The 27,145-nt window shown below is 40.3% G+C and overlaps 1 long non-coding RNA gene across 3 annotated transcripts in view; it reads right to left on the reverse strand.

The window, feature by feature from the left end:
- The window catches only part of LOC141983274 (uncharacterized), a 57,367-nt gene that overhangs the window by 18,888 nt on the left and 11,334 nt on the right, over positions 1–27,145 (reverse strand). For all 3 annotated transcript variants that reach the window (XR_012638339.1, XR_012638338.1, XR_012638340.1), the window contains exon 2: positions 26,742–26,858. This is a non-coding gene — a long non-coding RNA (uncharacterized LOC141983274). The remainder of the gene's footprint in view (positions 1–26,741; positions 26,859–27,145) is intronic.

Here is a 27,145-nt window from a genome sequence, read left to right on the forward strand (position 1 = left end):
CTCTCCTTCTGGGTGTGTCTTGTTTTGTCTTCTAGGGTGTGGAATCAGACTTTAGTAACAACAGCAATGACAGCTCCAGCCTGTCTCTACTAACTTCTTCTCTTTTCCTCAAAAGGACAGTTACCACCATCTATAATACCATATAAGAGTTTGTCAAACAAGGGGTTTGTTCCTGCTAAAAACTCTCACCAGTTAAAGACAAAGGGAACAAGGGATGTTGTTAAAATGAAAATGTCTTTAATACTTTACAATTCAAATGTTTTAACTGTTTTCCTTTTCTGTATCTTCAATAAAAGGTTAACATGGTTTTAATGGTTTGTTTGCTATGGTGCTAAGCAAGTTGAGGTCTGTGAATACCAAACCCTAAATCTTGTTTAAAACAGTTTGATGTTGGACAGCAACTGGGTTATGTTAACATCTTTGGGCCCCTATATTCCATCTAAATTAATACATTAACGTCATCCTCACACTTGTGTTATTTCTCAGGTTCCTGAGCATACTTTTTCCTCTTCCAACTTCCCTGTCTATTCCCTTCTTTGTAAAATTGCCAGAATTTATTCTGCCATTGATCCTTTACCTCTGTTTGATACCCTGATTAATGCTTTAATAGCTTCCCATTTTCGCTGTTTCCAGTGGGCTGAATCCTGAAGTCCTGATGCTGTCAAAGTCACTTTGAAGTCAGTAGAACTACTTGAGTGCTTTTGTGGTATTTGGGATCCTTAAAGTTGCAGAATCAGGGCCTTTGGAATTCACTCTGGCACTTTTGTAGCCCCATTGACTTGTCATTCTCTCCTCACATTCCCTCTCTCTGAGCCAATGATTTGTTTCGTAGGGGCAGAATTTCCCAGAGAGTTTGGGATGCTGAAAACATCCCTGCTTACCTCATAATTGCCTGGTGCTCAGTCAGGCAAAAGCATAAGCAACTTACTAGACAAGGGAAAGGCCCAAGGATGATCTCTACCAGGGAAAAGGCATGTCTGCTGGGGCCAATATAGAAAAAAATAACAGTACTGTACTTAAAAGTAAATTATATTGTAAGACATGAAACTGGATTGGCATAACAGCTGTTTACTCCCAAAGATACAGCGAGGTGTGTACCAGACAGCAAGATCTGGAAGACTGAGCCTGGATTTTCTGCCACCTTAGTATTTTGACTGAATAATGTATCCCACATCACTGCACTCTTCAGAGAAAATCTTCCCTTCTGAATTGTTTTGAAAATCCCTCCTGAATTATTTTAAAGGAGATCACAAAACAGAGTGGTATAACATGGCATAGAGACTGCAGAAGGCAAAGAAATCTTCCTTCTTTAAAACCGCCAAATAGAATGCTCATTATTTTTCAAAATAGAATTCCACATTTTGCCATCTACTCTTTATTACACAGTAGGCATTGAATTTAGTTTAATAATTCCAGTTGTTACTCCACATGAAAGCTATCGGAGGTACTGACTTTCCAGTTAGAATAGTTTAGGTGATATTAAGATGGTAGAGCATGGGGGATGACTTAAATGAATAATAACTTGTTCAAACGAAATCCAGTCCATTACTAGAAACAGGATTATGTGGAAAAGCCAGTTCACTTCCTGTCTTAGGGTTAAAATGGAGACAAATTCAACCAAAATGCCACACTGAGTTCAGAATAAGAGTTTAATATTATTGTTTTCAGTTTAAAATGTGCATAGAAGCTCAGTAGGATAACATGATTTTTTTGTTTAAAAGGAGTAGTTTTCTAAGGCAGTAGTCTAAATTGTTCCTCTCTGTTGTGGTTATAACAGGATAATCCATAATAGCCATCCATAAAGATCTGGGACAACTAAATGCAATGGTAAAATTTCATTATAGAAGCCTAGGACATGACATATGTAGTGCTTATTGGTTTTGGAGCACAGTGCTTACACAGCAAACATAGCCGACAAATTAATCTAGGAATTCTTTTTTTAAAGCAGTTATGACACTTAATTATGCAGCGTTCTCTCGATTCACCATTGCCATAAATATTGCTACTTGTCCTACAGCATGGCATGGCCATGTGTTGCTAAGCAATTCTTGACATTAATGGAAAGAAGTTAAATAAACATATAGGCTGCATGGAAAAGCATGCATATGCAATCATGCAATCAACAAGAGTCCTCCTTAGCTCACAACAACAGCTTAAAATAGTTGCTCTATATTTTCTTTGCAGTAGTTGTTTTTTTGCTAATTTGGAGCTCCATTCTCCACTTACTCATGCTGAGCAGCACGTACTCCACAGATAGTCCCATTGAAGCCCAGTGGGGTTCTCTCACATGAGTGCAGGTTGATGAATTGGGCATCCGTGGAATTATTTTACCTGTTTACTGGCAAAATATTTTCAGTATCATCCAAAAACTTATGGAAAACTGGGTTTCACAGAAGAGACAAAAGTATCAGCTTGTGGGTACAGCAATGAGTACTATTAACATCCATTGGTTTGTGTAATGTATCCTAGAACCAGATTGCGCTTGGTCCTTCTATAGTGTGCAGTAGGGGTGAAGAACAAAGGAGCCTTCCTCTTCCCTAGGGTAGGCCCTGTGAGGGCCAGGCAGAATTCTCATTTCAGCAGTCTGGGGTGCACTAGATTGCTCCCTTCCTGCCTCCTGGGTGCACAGCAGGGATGAGGAGAAACCATGCTTCCAGCTCAGCTTCTCATAGGCAGGCCATTTATGGGGCAGGGAGAGGCACCCTCAAAAGGAGCCTCATTTTGGAGTTCCAGGAGGTGCTCTGCTTCCTTGAGACACAAAGCCTCCAAGCACCTCACTGGGGCAGTGTGGCACCACACCATGCCTGACGCTGGGCTTCCCCTATAAGTCACAGTCCAGCCTGCCTGTATACGGACTTTGTCTTTGCATTCAGGTGGCTTGCAATTTATTTAAAGCTGCCATGCCACTTACACACAGCCTGCTTTGTGGATGGTACAGAACCACCCTACACATGGGAACACTGTGTATCCATTGCTACACTCTTCAGGGATTGCAGCAATCTCTCCCAATGTACTAGGCTGTAGGGTCAGCATACTGGAGGGGAAAAGGGGTGGATCTGTGATGAGGTGTAGGTTAGGCATGTAAGAGGAAGCTCCTTATTTCTGCCTTCCCTATACATGTAAACTGGGCACAAACTGACCCTAAGTTAATTTACTGTTTTCTATTGAACTTTTAAAAAGTGTTAATGGTATAAATTGAAATTTCCTATCGTAGGTAGACATCCTTTTCCTGCTATGTGTGGCATATAAGGAGTCGAGCAGCGGAAGGACACCCCTCTACTACCCAGTAGAATCGATGAGGTAGCCACTGTTTCAACAAGTAGTTTGCTTGTTCAAGACAAGTACTGCCAAAGTGACACATTTCTGAGGATATTCAAAGATCATTCTCTTTTATCCCAGCACAGAATCAGGCCCTAAAGATTAGCTAGTGCTATTCTAGTTCACTCCTCAGCATCTGGATCACTTAAGACCATTTCACACCAAGGTTAGTATGTTTTCTAACACAGAAATTCCAATGTGCAGTAATTCCACTTCCAATTAATATTTTCTCGACTTCAGAATCTTTAAAATCATGCAAGTTCTCCAGTATTTAATGAGGCACTTGAAGCTGTGCAACCCTGAATAGGAAAATAAAGTCAGGAGAAAATATATGTATATTGTCAAGGTTCCTTCCCCACTCTGAATGCTAGGGTACAGATATGGGGACCTGCATGAAAACCTCCTAAGCTTACTTTTACCAGCTTAGGTTAAAACTTCCCCAAGGTACAAACTATTTTACCTTTTGCCCTTGGACTTTCGCTGCCACCACCGAATGTCTAACACCGGTTACTGAGAAAGAATTCGTTTGGAAACGTCTTTCCCCCCAGAATCCTCCCAAATCTTACCCCTTTTTTTTCTGGGGAAGGTTTGATAAAAATCCTCACCAATTTGCATAGGTGACCACAGACCCAAACCCTTGGATCTTAAGAACAATAAAAAAGCAATCAGTTTCTTAAAAGAAGAATTTTAATAGAAGAAAAAGTAAAAAGAATCACCTCTGTAAAATCAGGATGGTAAATACCTTACAGGGTAATTAGATTCCAAACATAGAGAATCCCTCTAGGCAAAACCTTAAGTTACAAAAAGACACAAAAACAGGAATATCCATTCCATTCAGCACAGCTTATTTTCTCACCCATTTAAAGAAAACAGAATCTAACGCATATCTAGCTAGATTACTTACTAAGTTCTAAGACTTCATTCCTGTTCTGTCCTGGCCAAAGCATCACACAGACAGACCCAGACCCTTTGTTTCTCCCCCCCTCCAGCTTTGAAAGTATCTTGTCTCCTCATTGGTCATTGTGGTCAGGTGCCAGCGAGGTCATCCTAGCTTCTTAACCCTTTACATATGAAAGGGTTTTTCCTCTGGCCAGGAGGGATTTTAAAGGTGTTTACCCTTCCCTTTATATTTATAACATATATAAAAACTCAGACTTTCCAAAAAGCTGCTCATGACTGTTACCAAAGAAAATGGAAATTATCCCCTGGTTTACAATATTCTTTGACCAATGTGTTTAATTCATTCTTTTCGACTGAATTAATGTTCTCTTTCGTGGAAAATTCCATGGCCAGCGGGAATGAGAATGATATCAGCTCAAAATCTGGCCTACTGTATATCAGAACAAACATGAACCACTCTTGTATTTAAATGAAAGGCTGGCAAAGTGATTTAAATACAGTTTGAGTTGGTTTTAATGTCTCAGGTCATCATAAACATTTGCCACTATTTGCGAGAATTTTATAAAATGCTAAATACATTACCTCATAGTCTTATGTTGTATATCAGTACTCTAGGCCACATTCTGATATCAGTTACACCAGTTACACCTGAGTAATTTCTTTGAATTTATTACTGCATTCACAGCAGTGTAATTGAGATCAGAGTCTGGCCCATAGTTGTACCACAATTGTGCCTCAAATACCAAATTCTACCTCCAATTGAATGGGGTTACACCAAAGGCAACTAGATTAGGAAAATTTGCATCAGTGTGACTACGCTGGAGCAATCTGTTAATATAGATGAAATGAAGCTTGCTCCAGTGCAATATCTTGGCCAGGGCTCTGCCTACCCTGGAAGAAGCCAGCAGGACACCACTGAGTCAGAGGGCAGGCATCGCTTTTACAGGCAATCTGATAATAAGGTGCTCAGATACTATGGTGGTGGGTGTAAATATAAGAACTTGGAGGGATGGATGGAGAGGTAAATAATGCTGTAGCCAATCCATTGCCCAACAGTTCTCTGCCCATCTCCTCACTGAAGGTGTTAATGCTTCTCAATGTATTATCCCTGAAAGAAAATCCTGCCTTAGTATTTTGTGTGCTTTCTGTGGTAAAGCTGTTAAAGCATTGCATATAAAGCTCCATGTCACTCTATAGCTCAATGAATACGTCTCAAAATTGCACGTGAAAGTTTGCCATTTCATGCGCACAGATTTAGCCCAGCAAAGGATGCTCTTAACTCTCACATCTAATATATTATAGAAAATATGTATTAATTGCAACCCCCCATATATTGGATTTGAAGTCTTCAGTGCCCTAAAAATTCCAAATAATTTTGTCTCTGAAGCTATGGCACACCATACGATCGATCGATCGATAGATAGATAGATAGATAGAAACAGAATGTTGCTTAGTGTTAGTTCTTTTGTTCTGTTTTAAAGATATAACAATGAAGTACCTGTGCCCAGGTAGCTCATAAGAAGTAAAAATTCTGTCATTACAGAGATTTTCCCAAAATTCAGAGACAGTTTGTCCTGCAATTTCTTACTGCCTCTGGGATCAAGGAAGAAGCATAGGAGGAACTGTGCATGTGTCTGACTCTGTGCCTCCTGGGGCTACCCTTGTAGTGGTACAGAATCTGATCAAGGTAGCACCCAATGTTCTAGAGACTTTCCAAGCACAGTCATCAAGACAATACATTTCTTGCTATAAAGTAGGACTTGGGTGGTGGTTTTATTGGTTGCAGTTTCTTCTTTCCTCACATTTCTTATAAGAATGCAGAAAATGGGGGCTATCAAGTCTTTCCATTTGTAAAAATGAACATGAAATGTCTTTGTCATCTGCATGTGCCTTCGGTCTTGTAGAGAGCCATCTTTAGGCTATATATAGGAGACATGGGTTGGTGAAGTTCATAGGCACTCTCCAAGGAGATAAGTCTTGTAATATATTAAAGGATCTGATGTGCATATACCTGGTAACACAGTCCAGTCACTCAGTTCAAGCTTTAGTCTCCAAAGGAAACTTTACAGGGAAACTTAGAGTAACCCATTTACACTAGTGCGAGTGATCTGAGGAGTCAATAAAACACTGAAGGACAGTAAAAGCACAGGAGTGGGCAGTCCATCCTTAGGAACTTTATTTGAACTAACGAGGTGTAAGAAACTCTAAATGGAACTTTCAAAAAAAGCTGATTAAAAATGTATGCAAATTGATTAACAATATAAAACCCACAATCTAATCTTCTCTCCTCAAAACCCTCAAAATTCGATACAAGTTTTCCATAAATGGTGTGTGCGCTTCCTAACCTGAATCTGGAGTAGATGGATTTGCTGGTCTTGAAACCTTTATGAGTCAATTATTTTTATTTGTTTTCAATTTGCATTGCCGCAATCTCTTTCAGGACTCCATAGACTACAGTTGCTGGAGGCTCACTCCTTTTAAGACATTGGAGTAGAAAGAAATCATGCTTTTCAGTGTGGAAATGGAATAAAAATACTGTTCTGGTTCCTAACTAAGCTCTCCCCACCATTTTAGAAGCTTGTTGGTGCTACCAACTAGATAATCACAGCTGCTTTTTCCCAAGCCTTTATTGTTTTTCCTTTTCAGGATTTCAGTAGCTAATTCTAAAGACAGGTTACTTACAAAATGAAGTTTCCTCAAAAAATAAAAAAGCTCACATGCTGTTTTTTGTCATGCCGTGAGGTTAGATGTACATGTACATTCATAAACGTGCTGTGAATAGAACCTTCAGCAATGAACCAGTTTCCCAAGACTTGTCTTGTCAGCCATGTGATATACTGTCACACTTGTGACAAACACTTGTATAATTTTGTTCTGAAAAAGTCTTCAGATTTAATTCACAGATTCCAATGAGTAAAAAGTCTCTTAAACTTGTTACAGTAGCTATTCTTGTGTAGTACTTCAAATATTTTCTACACAGAGAAAATGCACCTTCCTTCAGAATTTAGGGGCAAATTCCTGTAAAAAGTTCCAATAAACGATGGAAATACATTTCTTGCTGTTACATGCAATATGTAAACTAAGGATCCTCAATTTTAAACTAATCACACTTTTTATTCGAGTGATAATAATATGTTTTTTTAAAAAATTCAGAAGATGTCTATCATTTATTGAACTAGCAGCAATATACAGCAATTCAGCCTATTAAAAACCTCTAGAGATAGTGGTTTCTGTGCTTGTAATGAACCCAAGCCTTTGCCGCCACTCCACCATGCATAAACCTTGGGCAAACAAGGAACATTTAGAAATTTCATTGATCTGATATGAAATGAACTCCATGGTAACTGGAGATACTAGGATGGGTTACAGTGCAAGTTTTTTCTTTGAAATAATTCTTGACCCCAAAGGTTTTAAACCTGTGATCCACGGATCCTTGGAGGTCTGTAGACTATGTCTAAGGGGTCCATAAAAGGTTGTCATTACCATAGAACAGTGGTTTTCAACCTGGGATCCGTGGACCCTTGGGGTCTGTAGATTATATCTAAGATTTCCAAAGGGGTCCACACCTCCATTCAAAAATTTTTAGGGGTCTACAAATGAAAAAAGTTTGAAAACCACTCATCTGTCCTAAGCTAAACTTGGTGGAAGTACCAACAATATTCAATAACCAAAGTCAAAAGTGAAAGAGAAACTTAAAGATTAAAAAAAAACAGGCTTATTTAATTTGCTTAAGAGTGAGAATGGTTTAGAAAAAACATATATGTTACAGCAAATGCAAGAATCCATTAACTCAGTTAATATTGTCCCCGGGGGTTCTAACTGAATGAGAATCTGAAAGGTTACCGTGTATATTGTTCAACAGATCTTCAAAAGAGCTTTTCCAGATACTTTGTATAAGCACGCATTAGTGCAAATGTGTGTGTTTTAGAATTTGTGCTAACATCTACTCCTCCTTTGTCTCCACTTAAACATTAACTCCATTCATTCATTGTGTAAATGAAGTAGCAAAGAGTTAAATAAAAGGGTTTGCTTTCTGTTGAATGTCATAGAATAAGATAGCCACGGAGTTATTCCAACAGGTTAATCCTGTGCAATTCTCTCACCGCAGGTAAAGCAGTTGAAAAATCAAATCATAAAAAGGAGATATTGTGATCACAGTCGACAGAGGAGGGAGGAGGAGATTTCTTTAAGCTTCTGCAAAAGATGCAATGTTATGGTGAGAAAGGTAAAACTTGTCTTCAGCACAGCTTTTTCTCTAACAGTCCCAACCCGTAGCCCTGGAACCAGTGCTGTGTTTTGGCCTGCAAAAGCCTGCAGCTGCAGAGGCCCGTTCACTCAGCTATATTTCAAATATGTAGTATTTTCTTTTCCGATTTTCTAGGCCCCACGCTCTCCTGAGAGCTGATTCCTTCTAGCCTCCCTCCTGGGATTTGGAGCTGTTTAGAATAGAATTTAGGCTGCCAGTGGGAATAGACTGTAGCTAAAATAATAAAATACTGTACTTTAACGTTGATATTATTGGTGAATTTCTGATATTTCTAAATAGACCTGCTGAAAGGTAGCTTGGCCACTAAGGATGGACTAGGAGACTCAGGGGTTCTTTCCCTGTCTTCCAGATTTATTTCACATAAACCACTAAAAGTCTTTCAGAGGGTAAAAAGTTCTGTTAATAATTATCCTGAACTGGTGAGCCTGTATTAGAATGTTGGGAATGCTTTGTAAACATTCTTAGAATTTTAAGAGTATAATTTGGAATTATACTTGAACGGAATGTCATTTTTATTACACTTCTCCCATCCACCACACCCCCACTATCATCACTAGAGCTATGCGAATAACTGACTTTTTTGGCGTGCTGGTAGTTCCAGGGGTTTTTTTTTAATGTAAAATAAATACTTTTTTTCTGAATTTTGGAGTGTGACACTGACAGGTCAGCTCATAACAAAACCACAGACTAATTCACTTGTGGATGAATATCAAAGAAATGTTAATATTATTGTCTTCACTTACTTATAACCTATCGTTTAATGTCACATTACATTATTTATACCCAGTAATTAGATAACCCTTGTAGGATTCATAAAGGTTTATGCGCTTGGCAACATTCAGGGCACACCCGGAGTGTTGTGTAGGAGTAGTGCACACACTGCTCCATCCAAGGGCATCAACCTTGGAATCTCGCCAAGATGATATGTATCGTGGGAAGCCTCTCAGGACTGGGCTCAAGGCCCGAGAGTAAGGAATGCGGTAGATAGAAATTGGTAAATAAGAATGTTAAACAAAGCCAGTGTATTCCTTTTATCTGTTGGAGAATGTAATGCGCGGGGAGAGAGAGAGAATAAAGGGGAAGGTGGAAAGCTGACAGGCGGAAGCCCGTTAGCAGAGACCAGCCTGCTTGCTTGCTAAAAGCTGTGTTCTGTCTTGTCATTGAACCGCCACAAACCCTAGATTAAAATGTGTTGTAGTGTTAAGATGTAAATGTACTGGATGTGTAAACTTCATGAAAACTAATGAAGGATTGTTTCCGGCTATCACATTGTGTTTAGATTATGTTTACCCATCACATGAGATTGGAGCTTTGGAAATGTAAAATTGCTAACTTCAATGCATGGGTCATTATGTTCGACAGTGGAAGTTCACAGATTCGGTTTGCATTTAGTCAACAAAGGAAGAGCACATGCTGTGATGAAAACACTTTCCACATTGCTTTCCATGGAACACAGCTATAAGAATGGATCCAGGAATCAATCCTGTATTTCTGAGCTGTTTGTACACTTTCAGGGAGCATTCCAGGTGCAAAACAGAGATCGCCAAAGTTATTTTGCAAAAAGAAAAGGAGTACTTGTGGCACCTTAGAGACTAACAAATTTATCTGAGCATAAGCTTTCGTGAGCTACAACTCACTTCATCCGAAGAAGCTCACGAAAGCTGTAGCTCATGAAAGCTTATGCTCAAATAAATTTGTTAGTCTCTAAGGTGCCACAAGTACTCCTTTTCTTTTTGCGAATACAGACTAACATGGCTGCTACTCTGAAAGTTATTTTGGGGAACCATGAAAGATTTATGGAAAACTAGCAGATCATTAAATATCTGCTATCATTTTGGACTTACAAACTTTGACTGTCCTGCTATTGCATTTTACCTGTTTTAATCTCTCAATAGGGTTGCAAACCCTCCAGGATTGTCCTGGAATCTCCAGGAATTAAAGATTAATCTTTGATTAAAGATTATGTTACGTGATGAAATCTCCAGGAGTTTGTCCAAACAAAGTTGGCAACCCTATGTCTCAGTAACTCTCATTTCTTTTCTTTGCTAATAACCCTTTAGTTAGTTTACTAAAGAAATTGGCTACCAGCATTGTTTTTGGTGTGAGATCGAGAGTATGTGATATTTGATATTAGGGACTGTTATCATAAAGTCTAGTTTGTCTGGGTGGCAAGGTAGGCTGGAGAGCCTCAGAGGGACTGTTTGTGATGCCATGGTGAGACTACAATATTGTTCCATGAGTGCATATTTGTTACTGACTTGGTGAAGTCTCATTATAGAATATACCTCCAGCGTGAGGTGTCTGCCCTGTTTTCTGAGAGTCAGACCCAACACTGGCACTTGCAGTTTTGGGCCACTTCAGACAGCATGATGTGGAGAATCAAAAATGATTTTAAAAAAATTGTTGGTCAAATTAAACATTTTGTTGCTGGGCACTTTTAACCTTTTGTAATAAAAGCAAAGGAAATGATGGGTTAGATCTGCAAAACCAGGGGGGTAGGTTCCTCCTTTATACTCAATAGCAGAGGATGTGGGAGACCCAAGATTAGTTGTCTGCTCTTAATCATGCACAACATGAAGTTGTGTGAGTGCACTAACCACTGGGCTACTGCTTATGGGTCACCCTCAGTCTCTCCTGTTGAAGCAATTCAGTGTTGTAAAAATACTTAAATACACATTGGGCCAGAGAAAGTAAGTGAGAATGACTCTATAGCCTGGCCGTTAGGCCTTTGATCTGAGACAGTAGACAGCTAGGTTCAAGTTCTTGTTCCAGAGTGGGGATTTGAACCTGGGTCTCCCACAACACGGGTGAGTGCCCTAGTCACTGAGCAAGTCAGTAAAACAGCATAGCACTACCTTCTCCTCTAGTTTTGTGAATGGTGCCTAAGACCCCTTTTGAATCTAGCCAGATTTTTTTTTTTTTGGCTGAAACTATTTGCCAAATTTGAGAATCGCTTTAGTCGACCCCGAACTGCATTTTTCGACAAATAAACTATGCATCCAAACAAATTCACCCAGCTCTCATCTTCAGTTTGTGTTCTACTTCACAGAGGGGCTTTATCTGATTCTTTTACAGCTGAAGTTCAAACGGTTCCAAACTGTAATCTGTCTGCCAGTTGTTAAAAAGGATATCTGTATATCTCTCTCCCTCCCACCTTCACCTCCTCCCACCTTCTCATGCCAAGTTTCTGTATCTCCCTGGAGAGTAAAATGCTGTTAAGATGAAACAAACAGTACCCTGGGCTCACAATCCAGCATCTCAGTACAGCAGCTTAAAGTTTGACCCATGCTGGGCAAGAGGCATAGAAACTATATATGCCACTTCAAACAACTCTTAAAGGAATGTATAATAAGCATCAGCAACTCCCTCAATAATGTGAACCATTTCTGTCCAGCATCATAAGGCAAAAGTGAGCCTTTTATAATATCACCAGTTAATTATGTGGCTCCTCTCCTCAACAGAAGCATAAAAGAAACAGTGAAGAGCAAAAGGAATAGACTGCAGCAGTAACAGATTGAGACTCTTCTTGTTAAATTAAATCTGTCCGAAGATACAATGTGTTAGAGTGGACAGCAGTGATAATGGGTACTGTTTCTTTAGTGTCTCTATGTATAAATTAGCTACCTTCAATTGCTATTTGGCCAATAAAGCTTCTGCAGTTTTGCTTCTAGTTCCATATACGCTGCAGTAATTACAACTGTGACTTCATTTACTTCTGACGGCAAATATAAATAAATTATGTCACATCACTTTGGCCCTGTTATGCCTGGTCTCTCATTCCATTATATGTTGTGTCATGTCCTATATCCCAATGATTCTATGCAACATGATGCCTGTGGCAGATGTGTCTCACTGTGGCACAGTTCCCTTTCAATCAGGTCTTTAAACATTAGTCTACCTATTTTCTGAAAGAAGCTTCAAACCCCAACAGAAATAACATATCTATAGTGTCCATACAATGTAATGGTGCTTCGTCACTGCCAAAATTACTTTTGTTTGCAGTGTTGTTAGAACAATGTTGGTCCTAGGATATTAGAAAGACAAGGTGGGTGAGGTAATATCTTTTATTGGATCAAATTCAGTTGTTGAAAGAGACAAGCTTTCGCGTTTACACAGAGCTCTTTAAATTAATTTGGAGCGACTTAAAACATTGTTGGCTATTGCCCCTTTGTACTTTTTATGGGGCTCCCCTTTCTTAATCATAGCACCATGCCATCAGTACTGAAACTAATTCTTCAGTGGCCCTTATACTTTGTGGCTAAATTGATTTTTCTCTTCCTAAGTCCTGTTTTTACTTCCATTACAAAGCCCATCAGAATTCCCACATGGGCAATGGATCAGTGTTTTCAGACAGCTGCGTAAAAGAACTGAGCATTCTCAGAGCTTTCAAAAAGTAGCCTAAAAGTAACACACAGATATCCAAAGACAGCACAAAAAGTAGGCTACAAAGAAGACAAGAGATTGTATTTTGCCAAGTGAATGTAAAAACTGTGAAATCCTGTGGTGAGTATATTTGTATTGTACCTCCTTTTCTGGAGCTACATTTTCAGCATTAATTCTAACAAAATATACAAAATTATTACTTTTGACAGATAAATTTTTAAATAAAAAAATCATTTGAAATGTATGGTGGTTTCAAAAGTCATAGAACATATTGTGAATCTTTACATAAAAGTATTATGTTAGCCCTTTATAGTTTTTGTTTGTTTTAAACTTCTCTTTTGAATCTTTGAGCAATTTTCAAACAGAAGGAAGGTAATTGGAAGAGCAATATGTAATCATTACAAACATCAGGCTTTTTTAAAAAAAATTGCTTTAACACCTTTGTAGTAGAGACAAATGAACATATTTCAGAAACATTACACTTCTTAAGATTCAGACAGTCCAACAAAAGCATCTTCCAATTTTTAAATAATTAGCTCTCCTAGTCTGAGATGCGAACATCTGCAAATCAGAACTTTACTCAGCAAGCAACATCAACCTCCTTGTGCACCTCCAAAGCACTAGAACAGATGCTGCTTACCACTTCTACGTAATACTGTTTGGAACATATTATCAGTAAGTAATATGCTCTTTCTGGATTGAAAAATACACGTAGGGCAAACTAATGTGAAATGACAGAGGGAAATGAAATGCCATATGAACAAAATTGTTAATGCATAAAGCTCCTCTTAACAGGATGAATATACATATGTGTTGTGTATTTTCTCTTGCAATCGTTATTGGGCAACCAGGCACTGTTCTTTATTCTTTCCTGTATCATAAGAAACAGTCAATTAAATTAATAGGCAACAAAGATAAAACAGATGAGTAGCTACAAATGCAATGTATTATCTGTAGAATTCACAGCCAGATGATATTGAGGGAAATAATTTCTTAAGATTCAAAAGACTTAGACTCTTCAGCTCAAGCCTGCAAACCCTCTGAGCACAGAACTCAGTGGGAGGTATGTTTGTGGAAGGCTTGTAAGACTGAGCCAAATGCTGAAGCCTATATTAATCTTTACACAGCAAGCTCCCAGTTTGCCTGCATTTTGATAATCCCACCAAATCAGTTCCCTGATCCCTGTTTTATATATTTGGCTTTTCTTTGAGGTAAAACAGATAATCATTTCTAGACTGAAAAAAATGCAAGATTTGATCCTAGCTCTTCTGCACATACAGATTCTTCTATCTCCAGCTTTGGTGATCCTAAAGTTACTTATGTTTCAAAAGAGAGAGAGAGAGACCATTAGATATGTAGCAGCATTGGAGTTTCTGCACCTGAAGTCAATGAGAGTTCTGTCCCTGAATTCAATGAGCAGAGACTCAAGCCCTCAGTGCTCACAAGATAATCATATGACAGGATTCCTTTTATATTTTGTTAATGTAGTTAAACAGATTTTAAAATGGGAATGGAGTCTTGCTGTCTTTCTTAATTAGTTGGTGAAAACAATTAATTCCAATTTAAAGTTCCAGTTCTGCAAACACTTAAGCATGTTTCAGAGTAGCAGCCGGGTTAGTCTGTATTCGCAAAAAGAAAAGGAGTACTTGTGGCACCTTAGAGACTAACAAATTTATTTGAGCATAAGCTTTCGTGAGCTACAGCTCACTTCACGAAAGCTTATGCTCAAATAAATTGGTTAGTCGCTAAGGTGCCACAAGTACTCCTTTTCTTTTTGCGAATACAGACTAACACGGCTGCTACTCTGAAACCTATCATTATGCAAGGCACTGAATTTAGCCGTATGGAGTGGAAATCTATCAACTTCATGAAAAAACTCGTACAGATACAGACAGACATCATCTTCCTTTCCAAATGCAAAGATGGACATCATACCAAAAGGACTGAAGGTAAAAAATCCATTACAATCTACATACCACACAGACTGTGCTGACAGCTTGTGCCACATTCTCTCAAAGAAACTGCAGAACCACCTGATCAACATCCTCTACAGCAAACAGGGAAAAATTAAGAATGAATGCATCTGATGAAGTGAGCTGTAGCTCACGAAAGCTTATGCTCAAATAAATTTGTTAGTCTCTAAGGTGCCACAAGTACTCCTTTACTTAAGCATGTGTTTATCTTTAAGCCTGCAAGTCGTTCTATTTGCATGTTTAAAGCTAAGCAAGCTTGTAGGTATCTGCAGGATAAAGGCCTTAATAAATTCTAATATTTCTTTATTGGGAATCCATGCTGGCTCTTATGTAATTATATGAAATAGCAAACTTTGTATCCAAGTATATGATCTTTAAAGAAAAAATAGATCTCTGCCCTATTTATGTAGCAACGTTCGTCTGAAGAGAATTCCATCTGTTCAAAATAGGAATATTACTGTTTTCATCCTGATTGATATGTGGGTATTTTCAATATTACTTCCTAAAATTAAATTCAAAAAAGTTGCTGAATAAATCTCCATCTTGTACACTCATTATGAACTGTTAGTTTCTAGGTAGGTGGGGTTTTTTCTTTTTCCTTTTTTAATATAAGCTAATTTCCAAAATCTCAAAATAAATGACTAAGGTTTCATTTAAAAGTAGGGCTGGCTCACATATAACTGTGTCTGGATCCGTATAGGTTGTTCTCCAGATCTTCAATAAGAAAAACAAATTTTGAAGCTAATTTAGTGCTTATGGGTACTGTTATTTTGACTGCACTGGGAACTAAGGTCTAATGCACAGAACATGGAGTAGCAATGCAAGTTACCACAGACCACTTAATACAATTTTTCCTTGACTTAGGAGAGACTACATCTCTAGTTTCTGTGCCTATTCGGTAGTATTTGTCCTCTCGGGTGAGGCTACCAACTGAGGTGCCTAATAGTATCCATTGTGATTAGGGTTGTGTTACCGATTTGGATATGTTGAAAACAGATTGATACCATCAACTCATTGTGTGGGCCTGTGTCAGCCATTAGATGTAACAACTGACCAAGGGTCAGATTCATACAAGTGATGTAGTGATAAAAAGCTGCATATCCTGTTGCAATTCCCTGAACTATTCATCCTCCAAAGCCAAGATTTCAGAGGGCCCAAATACCTTTGAGGGTATGGGTCCAAGAGTCTTACATTATCCATTCTACTTGGACAAAGATTCAAGTAAAATTAAAATAGGTCTTATTGTAGCCCATAGGGCTAGCTTGCCTTCATTATATTCAGCTGTAATTCAAGGAACCTACAGCCTTTATCCTGTAAGACACTAGCTTCAGCAGTTTTAGCATAAGGATTGAGGCCTATGAATTTTGGCACAGATAAATGGCCCAATGGAAAACCCCAAATATTGGGGAGCTGAAAAAAGAGTGTTTAAGGGGAATTTCCAACCAGAGGAACATGAGTCCAACCACAAGAGTGTTATGGCAACAAATTGACGTACATAACAATAACAGATACATGAGCTACATCTGCAGATACTTAACCACAAGAGGGCCATGGCAATGAACTGGCGTATATGATAATAAGTTGAGATCATCGATATACTAACCTGTAGGAGAAGGATGCTCTAACATGAGTAAGGGGAGGAAATTCAAATAAGGAAAAGGGGCAAATCCCCCATTGAATATGCATCAAACATAGTAGCGTCAGCGTAACAGATTATAAAAGTTGTATACCAGCCCAGGAGCAATAGGAGAGGAAGATGTAGGCCGTGGGAGGTGCCAGAATGATGGCCGCTGGTGACGGGGGAAAGATGATGGTGATGAGGAAGATGATGGCTAACATTTCAGGTTGTTCTGCAAGGGATGGTGTGAGTATATGGCTGTGCAGATATACATTCTGTAGTATCTCTGTCCACCTTACTGAGTTCAAGTGTTTGTGACTATGCTAAATATATTAATAAACTATTTATAAATATAGGAAAGTGACTATAATGTGTGTGTTGCAGCTGTTCACATCTGCGTTCCCAACTATATAATAATTTGAATAATACTGGGCCAAATCTTGTCAACCCTTGAAGTGATAACTGGGAATTCTTAAGTAATCAACATAATTAATACATAATCTATAGATCAGGCTACATTAGGAAAATTATCTTTATATCTTTTTACATCATTCTTTGTGTTGTTAGTATAAACACTAACCTTCAAACTTAAGTTTGCCATGATCTGAGGACCGCTCCAATACGCTTTTTCCCCCCCTCACACTGAGTTAAATGTAGTGCCAGCCTTAACTTTGAATATCCAGGCTATTTTCAGTACAATTCAGAAACCTCAACATTCTTCAGTAGTTGTATATTTTTAATCTCCAGATTATCTGAAAAATCACAACAGGCACCATTTCAATGAAGTAGCACCACCCACAGGATCCATTAATGTCTTCATTTCGGGGCTCTGTTTGCACCAGAACACATATTATTTGTATGTTGCTTTCCCCTCTCCCCCAATTATCCCTTTATTGCCCTGCAAACAAAAACAAAATAAAGCAAAGGGGAACTCCCAATCAGCACCTCAAAATCTCCACTAGAGGAACCAACAGAGGCCTTAGTTCAGCACTTGAGCACATGCTAAACTCCCATTGACTACTTTGCTGAATTAGGGCTATAATGACAAGCAGTCAATGAAAAAATAAGAGCAGCCTATGATGTTCATAAAACAAAAACAAAACTATAGCCATCTAGGAATATCATGCTTGTCTCTATGCTTCACAGAATGGTCATTCATAACGTTATGGTGACAGCAGGAACCTAGATCTTCCTGCTCAAAAAGTACCACTTGAGCTGAAATAAAATCTCTATTTACTGTAAACTGTATAGATCTTAAGGTGCACAGTAGGGCAGTTCTGATTCTGTCCAATAGATGGCAGTAAACACAGCATAACTGTGTTGATATAAGCAAAAACAATGAGGTGTCCTTGTGGCACCTTAGAAACTAACAAATTTATTTGGGCATAAGCTTTCATGGGCTAGAACCCACTTCATCAGATGCATGGAGTGGAAAATACAGGAGCAGGTATAAATACATGAAAGGATGGGAGTTGCCTTACCAAGTGTGAGGTCAGTCTAATGAGACAAATCAATTAACAGCAGGATATCAAGGGAGGAAAAATAACTTTAAAGTGGTAATGAGAGTGGCCCATGTCAGACAGTTGACAAGAACGTGTGAGTAACAGTAGGGGGAAATTAGTATTGGGGAAATTAGGTTTAGGTTTTGTAATGACCCAACTACTCCCAGTCTTTATTCAGGCCTAATGTGATGGTGTCCAGTTTGCAAATTAATTCCAGTTCTGCAGTTTCTCATTGGAGTCTGGTTTTGAAGTTTTTTTTGTTGAAGAATTGCCATTTTTAGGTCTGTTACTGAGTGACCAGAGAGATTGAAGTGTTCTCCTACTAGTTTTTGAATGTTAGGATTCCGAATTTCAGATTTGTGTCAATTTATTCTTTTGCATAGAAACTGTCTGGTTTGGCCAATGTACATGGTAGAGGAGCATTGCTGGCACATGATGGCATATATCACATTGGTAGATGTGCAGGTGAATGAGCCCCTGATGGTGTGGCTGATGTGGTTAGGTCCTATGATGGTGTCTCTTGAATAGATATGTGGACAGAGTTGGCACCGGGGTTTGTTGTAGGGTTGGTTCCTGGCTTGGTGTTTTTGCTGTGTGGTGTGTAGTTGCTCGTGGAGTATTTGCTTCAGGTTGGAATAGTCTCTAAGGTGCCACAATGACTCCTCGTTGTTTGTGCTGATACAGACTAACACGGCTACCACTCTGAAACTTGTGTTGATATAGTATACTTATGCTTCTGTAAGGCATATGACATGACATTCTGAATTAAAAAAAGAAAAAAGAGCATGATACAAAAGCAACGTAGCACAGATTAAATGGATTAAAAACTGGTTAATAGATTTAAATAAATCATTGTAAATGGTGAATCAACACCAATCGTGGGAAAGAGGGGCACAGATCTAGTGGGGTCTTGAAAGGATTTACTTTGGCCAAATCTAATCATATATTTATCAGTGATCTGGAAGAAAACACACAATCATCGCTGGTAAAATTTGCTGATGACGACACTAAAAAATGGTGGAGTGATAAATAACGATAGCAACAGGTCAGCTGCTTAAAGCAAACTGTATCAGTTGGCAAGGTAGGCTCCTTTTACCAAGAGTTTTTAGTACAGCAAAATACAGAGTCATACATCTAGGAACAGAGAACGTAGGTCAGGTTACATTTAAAAGATGGGAGACTATGCCCTGGTCTACACTATGAGTTTAGGTCGAATTTAGCAGCGTTAGGTCGATTTAACCCTGCACCTGTCCACACAATGAAGCCATTTTTGTCGACTTAATGGGCTCTTAAAATCAATTTCTGTACTCTTCCCCGACGAGGGGATTAACTCTTAAATCAACATCGCCGGGTCAAATTTGGGGTGGTGTGGATGCAATTCGATAGCACTGGCCTCCAGGAGCTATCCAGAGTGCTCCATTGTGACCGCTCTGGACAGCACTCTCAACTCGGATGCTCTGGCCAGGTAGACCAGAAAAGCCCCGCGAACTTTTGAATTTCATTTCCTGTTTGGCCAGTGTGGCATGCTGATCAGCACAGGTGACCGTGCAGATCTCATCAGCAGAGGTGACCATGGAGTCCCGAATTTGCAAAAGACCTCCAGCATGGACCGAACGGGAGGTACTGGATCTGATCGCTGTATGGGGAGAAGAATCTGTGCTATCAGAACTCTGTTCCAAAAGACAAAACGCCAAAATATTTGAAAAAATCTCCAGGGCACGAAGGACAGAAGCTATAGCAGGGACCCGCAGCAGTGCCGCATGAAACTTAAGGAGCTCAGGCAAGCCTATCAAAAAAACAAAGAGGCCAACGCCCACTCAGGGTCAGACCCTCAGACATGCCACTTCTATGATGAGCTGCATGCAATTCTAGGGGGTGCCCCTACAACTACCCCACCCCTATTTGTGGACTTCTGCAAGGGAGTCTCACGCAACAGGGATGAGGATTTTGGGGACAAGGAAGATGAGGAGGAGGTGGTTGAAGGAAGAACACACCAGGCAAATGGAGAAACCGTTCTCCCCGACGCACAGGAATTGTTGATCACCCTGGAGACAGTACCCTCCCAACCCGGGCTTCTGGACCTTGAAGGCAGAGAAGGCACCTCTGGTGAGTCTGCCTTTGTAAATATAATAAACAGTTTAAAAGCAAGTGTGTTTAATGATTAATTTGCCCTGAAGACTTGGGATGCATTCACGGCCAGTACAGCTACTGGAAAAGTCTATTAATGTGTCTGGGCATGGAGTGGAAATCCTCCAGGGACATCTTAATGAAGCTCTCCTGGAGGTACTCCGAAAGCCTTTGCAAAAGGTTTCTGGGGAGGCAGCCTTATTGCATCCTCCATGGTAGGACACTTTACCATGGCAGGTCAGTAGCACGTAGTCTGGAATCATTGCCTAACAAAGCATGGCAGCATATGGTCCCGGTGTTTGCTGACATTCAAGCAACATCTGTTCTTTATCTCTCTTTGTTATCCTCAGGAGAGTGATATCATTCATGGTCACCTGATTGAAATAGGGGAATTTTATTAAGGGGACAGTCAGAGGTGGCCGTTCCTGCTGGGCTCTTTGCCTGTGGCTGAAAAGAAATCATCCCCGCTGTTAGCCATGCAGTGGGGGGAGGGGGAAGCAATCATCCCAGAAAACTGGGTGTGTGGGGGGGAGGGTTAGTTGAGATTTTTTTAGAAAAAAATTGATATTTCAAAAAAAAGCATCGAAGTAGATATCATGGGAAAAATCAGAACTTTGTTAGACTTCCTTACACTCCACTCCACACTCTTCCCCCCTTTTTCTGTTCTCTTTTTATTACTTATTCCCACCTAAACCAGGGGAGTGTCCTACTAATGTACATCGAAATAATGCGAGGAAATCAGATCCTGTCATGTATTACAATAAATTTATATTTTATTATTGATATATTCTTCTGAGTTATACGTACTTGATTCATTTTTTTCCACACACACACAAAATAGTGTACGTTGTGTAATTTGGTTTTTTTTTTTTTAAAGTTCAGATAACTGAGATAAGGGGCAGGATGAAACATAACCAACTGAGGGGAGCACAGAAACATAAACTGGCAGAAGAAACAAAAAACTAGTGAAATTTTCCAAAATCTTCCAAAGCTGACATTTTTCAAAGCAAATCCATCAGAAGCAACATCTTCTCTCAGTAGCACAGACATTGTTCCAAAACCTGTAGGTGTTTCAGAGATTGTTTCACCAATAGAAGAAGGGTCAAACACCATTCCAGAACATGTGGATGTCTCAGAGACTGTAACTGATCATCCTATTCCTGGTAGGATTGTAAAACAGACATTGTTCTAGAAGGTGTGGATGTGTCAGAGACTGAACCTGTTCATGCTGTAAATAATAGGAGAAAAGATCCTAGTATGTGGGTTGATTTCAGTACCAATGATATAGCTTACTGGATAGATCGTGGACCAAATGACTGTCAACACCACACTGGGCCATTTGAGAAATCACGTTGGACTTTTACCAAATGGCAAACAAACAAAGAAGATATTGTCCACAAAAAATATTTTTTGGCATGAAAGTGAATGGTGAGAAATACACAGGAGAATGGCTACTGTATTCACCATCAACAGGGTCTGTGTACTGTTCTGTTTGCAAACTTTTTGCATATAAACATCCCGGTTTGCTGCAGGTGGATTTAGTGACTGGTGGAATATTGCTTTAATTGAACAACATGAAAATAGCACTACTCACAGAGATTCAATGTTGAAATATATAAATCGAAGACAGGGCTTTAGATTGACACAAAAATTGGAACAAAAAATTAAAGGGGAACGTGAATACTGGCAACATGTCTTGCAGCATGTTATAGCTGTTATTCAAACATTAGCTGAACGTGGTCTGCCTTTCTGGGGATCAAATGACACATTTGGATCTTTGCAGAATGGAAATTTCTTGGGATTGTTGGAGCTTGTGGCTCAGTTTGACTCATTTTTAGCAGGCCATATCTCAAAATATGGGAATGCTGGCAAAGGTAACCCATCATACTTATCCAAGACAATATGTGATGAACTCATTGGTCTAATGAATGATCAAGTTTGTTCAGCTATTGTGGATGAAATAAGTACTGCTGGGTACTTCAGTTTATCTGTCGACTCTATACCTGATCTTTCACATATTGATCAATTGAGTATTGTACTAAGATATGTGTCTCCCACAGATGGAAAACCAGTTGAACGATTTATAACATTCCTCAATTTGAAAAGCCACATTGGTGAAGAAATGGCAAATCAAGTACTGCATTATCTGTGCCAAGTTTGCAAAATAGATTTCTCAAAGTGCAGAGGTCAATCTTATGACAATGCTGCCAACACGTCAGGGCGTTATCAAGGAACGCAGAAGAAGCTTTTAGAACAGAACAGATATGCCATATTCATACCATCTGCTGCACACTCTCTCAATCTTGTTGGCCGCAGTGCTGTTGATTGTTGTCCGGTGGCAGTAAGTTTTTTCTCAACAGTCCAGTTACTTTATACATTTTTCTCTGCCTCAACACACCGATGGGCAGTTCTTAAAATATATTTGGGCAATGATCGTGTGTTGAAATCTCTTTCTAATACTCGCTGGGAGGCACATGCAGTGGCAACAAGTGCAATTCTGGAGTCCTACTCAAAGATTGTGGATGCATTAGAAAGTATAGCTGAAGACCAACCACAAAAAGGGAGAAACTATACGTGAGGCAGAAAACACTGCAAACAAGATGCAAGAACTAGAATTTGTATTCATGTTGACCAAGTGGAATGAAATTTTACAACATTTTTACCACACAAGTCAAGCTCTCCAAGAAAAAGAATTGGATTCGAAAACATGTGCAGACCTCCGTCAATCATTAGCAGACCACGTACACACTTTGAGGAATGATTCTGAAAGATTTGAATACATATCAAAAGATATCTTGCCTGATACTGCAAAGAAGCCCAGTCCCGCAAGCAAATCAGGAGGAAACAAGCAAATGATAGCAGTGCAACAGAAACAGCATTGAATCCTAGAGACAAATTTCACGTATCTACTTACTACACTAAGTGATACACTTGAAGCTCATATGAAGAGGAGAGGTGAAGCGTACAAAGAAGTAGATTTTCTATTCTAAATGATATGGACTTATCTGATGAACAATACTCACAAGGTTCCCAAAAGCTAGTTGTCTCATACCCTGTTGACTTGAACATGAATCTCTGTGGAGAAGTGTGGCAGTTCCACTGTTATATGCGTGCAAAGTTTAATGAAACAGGAAAAATGAAATTCAGTCACATTGATCTTCATGACACAATAATGAAAGATAGAATACAATGTGTATTTCCAAATGTAGAGATCGCACTACGTATTTTTCTAACATTGATGAATACTAACTGCACTGCAGAAGACTCTTTTTCTCAGCTGAAAAGAATAAAAAACCCTCAGAGAACAACAAAGTCAAAGACAGACTTGATTCACTTTCCCTATTGTATATGGAAGCGGACATGCTTCATCGAGTCAGCTTTGCAAAATTCTGGGTAAGTTCATCAATCAGAAAATCTAGAAAGAAACTATTTTAGTTTCAACATACATGTAAGTTTTGTGTCATTTCGAAAAATAAAATTTTCTTTTATGGTATAGTATTGTTTTTATTTTGAATTACATATGGGGGGGGCACCATAATCTTTTCAGCGCTTAGGGCCTCTAAAGGTCTTAATCCGGCCCTGCACAGACCACCACTGCAGCCCCTGTGTAACCAACCACCCTCCTCCCAAAGTTCAATAGCCTCCTCGCCCAGACGCCCAAGAACACGGGGGAGCTGGGGGGGGGGGGGGGCCGGGAAGCGAGGCTCCGGGCACCCAACCACTCCACCCAGAGGACTGCCCAAGCAACAGAAGGCTGGCATTCAATAAGTTGTGAAGTGCAGTGTGGCCTTGTCCTTCCCTCCTCCCCCACCCCACCCAGTGCTTCCCTCCTCCCCACCCCTCCCAGGCTACCTTGGCAGTTATCCCCCTATTTGTGTGATGAATTAATAAAGAATGCATGAATTTGAAACAATGACTTTATTGGCTCTGCAAGCGGTGATTGAAGCGGGGAGGGGAGGGCGGTTGGTTTACAGGGAAGTAGAGTGAACCAAGGGAGCAGGTTTTCATCAAGGAAAACAAACAGAACTGTCACACTGTAGCCTGGCCAGCCATGAAACTGGTTTTCAAAGCTTCTCTGATGTGCAGCGTGCCCTGCTGTGCTCTTCTAATCACCCTGGTGTCTGGCTGTGCATAATCAGCAGCCAGGCAATTTGCCTCCCACCCCACCATAAACGTCTCCCCCTTACTCTCACAGATATTGTGGAGCACACAGCAAGCAGTAATAACAATGGGAATACTGGTTTCACTGAGGTCTAACCAAGTCAGTAAACTGCGCCAGCGTGCTTTTGAACGTCCAAATGCATATTCTACCACCATTCTCCACTTGCTCAGCCTATAGTTGAACAGCTCCTTACTACTGTCCAGGATGCCTGTGTATGGCTTCATGAGCCATGGCATTAAGGAGTAGGCTGGGTCCCCAAGGATAACTATAGGCATTTCAACATCCCCAACAGTTATTTTCTGGTCTGGAAAGTAAGTCCCTTGCTGCAGCTCTTCAGATAGACCAAAGTTCCTGAAGATGCGAGCGTCTTGTACCTTTCCTGGCCATCCCAGGCTGATGTTGGTGAAACGTCCTTTATGATCCACCAGTGCTTGCAGCACCATTGAAAAGTACCCCTTTTGGTTTATGTACTGGCTGCCTTGGTGCTCCGGTCCCAAGATAAGGATATGCGTTCCGTCTATCGCCCCACCACAGTTAGGGAATCCCATTGTAGCAAAGCCATCCACTAGGACCTGCACATTTCCCAGAGTCACTACCTTTGATAGCAGCAGCTCAGTGATTGTGTTGGCTACTTGAATCACAGCAGTCCCCACAGTAGATTTGCCCACTCCAAATTGATTCCCGACTGACCAGTAGCTGTCTGGCATTGCAAGCTTCCAGAGGGCTATCACCACTCACTTCTGAACTGTGAGGGCTGCTCTCATCTTGGTATTCTTGTGCTTTAGAGCAGGGGAAAGCAAGTCACAAAGTTCCATGAAAGTGTCCTTATGCATGCGAAAGTTTTGCAGCCACTGGGAATCATCCCAGACCTGCAACACTATGCAGTCCCACCAGTCTGTGCTTGTTTCCCAGGCCCAGAATCAGAGTTCCACGGCATGAACCTGCCCCATTACCACCATGATGTCCAAATTGCCAGGGCCCATGCTCTGAGAGAAGTCTGCGTCCATGTCCTCATCACTCTTGTCACCGCGCTGCCGTCACGTCCTCGCCTGCTTTTGCAGGTTCTGGTTCTGCATATACTGCATGATAATGCGCGAGGTGTTTACAATGCTCATAACTGCCACGGTGATCTGAGCGGGCTCCATCCTTGCCGTGGTATGGCATCTGCAGGAGAGCAGAGTTGCAGGGGAAGCGGTGGTTGGATAACTAGTTTTGCAGACCTACTGCACGGTCTGCAGCCAGGACACAACAGCTGAGCGGGCTGCATGCTTGCCTTGGTATGGCGAGACAGGAGCAGGAGAGCAGAGTTGCAGCGGAAGCGGCGGATGACAACAGTCATATAGACAATCTGCGAGACCACCAGGAGAGCAGAGTGGTAGCGGAAGCTGTGGTCAGAAAAACTGATCTTCTGACCTACTGCAGTGTCTTCTCCCAGAGCAGGAGAGCAGAGTGGCAGCGAAAACAGTCGTTCGATGGTGACTATTAGCAGTCCTACTGCACCGTCTGCTGAAAGCATTAGGGCGCCTGCACGGAAAAAAGGTGCAAAACAATTGTCTGCAGTTGCTTCCACGGAGGGAGGGGCAACTGATGACATATACCCCAAACCACCCGCGACAATGTTTTTACCCCATCAGGCATTGGGAGCTCAATCCAGAATTCCAATGGGCGATGGAGACTGCAGGAACTGTGGGATAGCTACCCACAGTGCAATGCTCCGAAAGTCGATGCTTGCCTCGGTACTGTGGACGCACTCCGCTGACTTAATGCGCTTATTGGGGACACACACAATCGACTGTATGAAATTGCTTTCTAAAAAATCGACTTCTATAAATTCAACCTAATTTCGTAGTGGAGACATACCCTATATCTTCACATGCAGTGACACTGAAAAGAACTTAGGGATCCTGATGGACAACCACCTGATCATGAACTCCCAGAGCACTGCTGTAGCCAAGAGAGCAAATGGGATCCTGGGACATATAAGCAAAAGATTATGGAAACAGAAATGGGGAGGTAGTCGTACCTCTGAATACAGCATTACTGAGACCATTACTGGAGTGCTGTGTCCGCTTCTTGTGTCTACACTTTAAAAAGAATGTTTACAAATTGGAAAGGGTTCTGAAAAAGTCTGCAAGAATGATTTGATGACTGGAATAATTTGATGACTGCACTGTCTACACTGGCACTTTACAGCGCTGAAACTTGCAGCGTTCGGGGGGTGTTTTTTCACACCCCTGAGCGAGAAAGTTATAGCGCTGTAAAGTGGCAGTGTAGCAAGGCCTTAGTTTCTCCAAGAGTTAAGAGGTGATTTGCTCACAATCTACAAGTATGTACGTGGATGAAAAGATTTCTGATAGTTGTGGGCTCTTTAATGGAGCAGAAAAAGGCATAATAAGATTCAGTCATTGGAAGCTGAAGGTAGACAAATTCAGACTAGAAATAAAGCACACGTGTTTAACAGTGAGGGTAACTAACCATTGGAACCACTTACCTAAGGACTTGGTGGATTCTCCATCACTTGAAGTCTGTAAATCAAGACTGGATATACTTCTAAAAGGCATGTTATTTCTCAGACAGGAATGGTAATTGCTGGCTGACGTTCTATGGCCTGTGTATACAGAAGGTCAAATTAGATGATTTTAATGGTCATAAGGTCCTTTCTGAGCTTAAAAATCTATGAATCTATGCACAGTAGTCTATTACAGTAGTATATTTAAAGCCAAAATTATATTCCATTGTATTCACAAGGAATAGGGGAAGAGAGAGCCTCTAGGGTTCCGTGTTAAATAGCAATGAAGTTGTAGAGTTACATTAAAAATGTAAAATTATACTTCCCAAGTGTTACAATGTGGCTGTGAAAATAGAGATGTTTCACTCCAGATAACTCTGGGTGAC

Source organism: Natator depressus, chromosome 2 (assembly GCF_965152275.1).
Source record: "Natator depressus isolate rNatDep1 chromosome 2, rNatDep2.hap1, whole genome shotgun sequence".
In the NCBI taxonomy this organism is placed as follows: Eukaryota; Metazoa; Chordata; order Testudines; family Cheloniidae; genus Natator; species Natator depressus.